This window comes from Pinus tabuliformis, chromosome J, assembly GCF_031772625.1.
Source record: "Pinus tabuliformis cultivar Carrire ecotype Pingquan chromosome J, CPIR1, whole genome shotgun sequence".
NCBI classification, from domain to species: domain Eukaryota; kingdom Viridiplantae; phylum Streptophyta; class Pinopsida; order Pinales; family Pinaceae; genus Pinus; species Pinus tabuliformis.
The window spans coordinates 87,980,804-87,984,444 of record NC_142295.1 but is presented as its reverse complement, the minus strand read 5'-3'; positions in this window follow the sequence as shown (position 1 = coordinate 87,984,444).

Here is a 3,641-nt window from a genome sequence, read left to right as displayed (position 1 = left end):
GGCATATGACATATCCAATTGGAGGGATCCTTGAAGCTTGGCTCCCCAAGATCTGGATAACAGCATGCCATATTTTGGTGGGATATCAGCCACTGCAATGTCCACGAGGATGCTCTTGGAAGGATATTGGACTAAAGTAATACACAAATCTTTGATTAACCCTAGGCATTCTACTTGACTTGAATCAAAGGAGAACAAATCTTTGTAAAGTCTAGTAATGTCTAGTTTCAATTTTTCCATTACTGATTTTGGCATTAGGTTGTGAGAAGCCCCCTAATCTAACATGGCATTGTGTAGTAGTTTGTCATGAATATTAAGGCTAATGTAAAAAGGTGGAATTCCTCCTTCTTGCGGTTTGCCATTAACATATGGTCCAAATATTAATTCTGGTTTATCATCAAATAAGTTAAATGAGTCTTTGTTTTCAGTAATGTTCAGGGTCTGATTTCCTATGATTTGTAAGTTTCGTTTTTAACTAGTTCAGTCAAAGGGACTGAAATTTTCAGCTTGGATATCTCTGCTCCCAAATTGAATGACGAGGAAGGGTTGTAGACCTTCGGAAGAGGGTTTTGAGTGGAATTATCTTCCTTTTGTTTACTTGGGATTTCCTTATGGGGAATTACAAATATGCATTATAGGTGTCTTTCTCTGGTTATTTAAGTGGAACTGATGTGGATGGCTGCTCAACCAAGGGTTGGTTGGAATCTATTTCTTCAATGATGGGACTAGGGGGATTTTGGTTTGGTTTAGGGAGGATTTGAAGTACTTTCGAAATAGGAACTTTATTTGTTATTTTGGGTTTATTTGACATTGCTTTCTTAGTTTGGTTAGGAGGACCGACATTCGTTTGACTTCTCAAATTATATTGTGTGTGCACTTCAAATATGGCAGAGTCATATCCCTGTTTATAATCAAATGACTCTCCAGACTGGGTTTGAAGCTGTTGTAACATATGCAATTCCTCCTCATCCTGGGAGAGGAATACAGGGTTTTGATAATCTAATCCCATTAGATTGATTTGGGTATCTTGTTCTGGATCATTAGGATCAGATGATTCTGCATAGTTTTCTTGAAAAGGAGTTTAATGTTTTGATCAGGTCCATTCTTTCCTGTGTTTTGGTTTTGATTTTGGTTTTTTCTGAAATTAGAATTCCTAACTGGGGGTACTTGTTGATTATCCATGTTTTTCTATCTAGGTTTTCAAGTCTATCCATGATTCTTTCTACAGTTTTGGCCAAAAGATCTACTTTACCATCAGACGTTGAAGCTTCATCAGAAAATCCTACTCTCCTTTCTATCTTTGCTCGGGATTTTTTGGCTAAAAGATTAGCCTCTACTTTTACTGCATTGGTTTGGCTTTGCTCTAGGGTTGCAGGCTCTCTTTCCCTAAGTTGGTAGGCCATATCTAGATCAAAACCATTAGGGAACTTCATCATTGCGAGATCAGGAGGAGGCTTAAGGTTGGCAGGGATGGCATTGTAAGTGCTATTAAACCTGGTGTAGTAGTCTTGAACTGATTCTTTAGGACCTCTCCTAATGTTCTCATACTCATAAAGTATCTGCAATGGGTTTTTCTTCCTCTCCCATCTCTCGATGAACATCCTATGAAAGTTTGTCATATTTTCAATACTACCAGTAGCTAAGTTTCTAAACCAGGTTCTAACTTCCCTAGCTAATGTTTGGGCAAAAAGACTTATTCTTACATCTGCATCATCTATCTCATGTAACTCAAAATAATTGTTCATTCTGTTAACATGTTGCTGAGCAGTGTATAGGCCTGTAGCATCAAATAATTGAGTTTTGCTTTGATAGTCTCGAGGCAGGTCATGTAACTAACTAGGAAACACCAAAGGGGAATACTTATTGGCCATGAATAAAGGCTTGGCTTAGCTCGAAGATAAGGGAAGATTAGTTTGGGTTGAGGTGGAGATGGATGGGCTAGAAATGCTTACAATTGAAAATGAAAGATTGCCAATTGAAACTGGAGTATTAACGGTGGAATTTGGAATATTAACAGTTGAAGTTGGAATATCTACAAATGAAACTGAAACATTAACAGTGGACAAAGGGGTTTCTATAACAAAAATTGGGATAAAATAGATGATTGTGGGTAAAGGGGAGATTGAAGTATCTATAAGTGAACTCGAAGGGCTAATGGGTGAAGTGGGAGTGTCTATAGGTGGAAACAAGATTCTAGGTTGTATAGGGAGCTGTGGAATGAATGGGCCAATGGAATGAACTGTAGTAGAAATAATGGATGGTGGTAGAAATGGAAGGGGTGTTAATAACGTTGGAGGATTGAGCAGAAAGTTCAACAGTTAGAGAAATATTAATGGATGATAGTGGAGTATTCATAATATTTTCGTCAATTTATCTATTAGCTCTTTGAACTTCAAGGTTTGCAATAAAATTAGGATCTAGAACAGTTTCATTAAGTACACTTTCAAATTTTGTTCTAAACAATGAGAGATCAAATTGCACATCAAAAGGTAAATCTTCTAAAAACAACCACTCATCAATACAAGAATTAGCTTTAATTATTGGTGTTTTATCAGCTAAACTCTCTTCTTTTTTGGATTTTCTTAATTATGTTTGGATCATCCACAATAACTACAGGGTTTGGATCTGGGTTGGCCTTGGTATAATGAGTTTTCCTGGTAGCCAGAATTATAACTTTTTAAATGTTTTTTAGTGTAAATTTTAAAACTTCTATAAAAATTGACTTTAAGGGGCTCAAGATGATGATTAAGATTTCCTTAAAGTTTTAAGAGATTGAGGTTTGTGTTCCCCAGTATGGTCGCCACTATGTTATCACTAAAATTTTTCCCTAGAAGTTTTGGAAGAAGGGAAGGCTTCGAGGTAACCACAAACCAACTTTTAAGCATATGCTCTAGCCAACCTATGGATCAGAGAGGGCTCTCTATATATAATTTAGTTATGTTTGCTTAGATGTTAGGCTAGTTCTAGAGTTCATAGGGGTTTTCAATTTGTATGAAGATATGGTGGTGGAATCCTTAAAACAGGTTGATAGGTTGATGCCTTTAGGTCATTAGGCAATGGAGTCAAAGAAGGGGCAGCAAAGCTGGAGTTAAATCACTAAGGCGAATGTTCAAGGGGCAAGATAGCAGAGTGAAGTACTAATCCTTGGACTAAATGGTGAAATGAGTCTTAACGGGGGTGAGAGGGCAATCAAGAATCCTCAGCCCGAGGCTAAGATGGGGGAACAACAGTGAATAATGAGTAAAGGGCACTTAAGAATCCTTTACTATAGACCAGAGGAGAAACTACGGAAGCTAAGGAGCAGTTAAGAATTCCCTAGCTAAGATAGTTTAAGAGAAAACATTAAGAATGTATAACAATAAGACAGAGTGCAATTAAGCAAATTCTGAAATAATATTCAAGTTAAACATTCAGGCTTCTGAAACATTTAAGATTATGAAACAACTTTAAGGGAGATAAAACAACACAAGAAAATTACTCATTTGACTACTCTGCTTTACACATGAATCCCTTGAAATATATGATCTTTATTCATCAATCCAACATGCTGGCCTAGTCAGTGATACAAATTTTTTTGCAATCTTTGAACAAAATTCTATTGAAAGCATAAGAATCCACCCTACATACTTCGATTTTTGAAG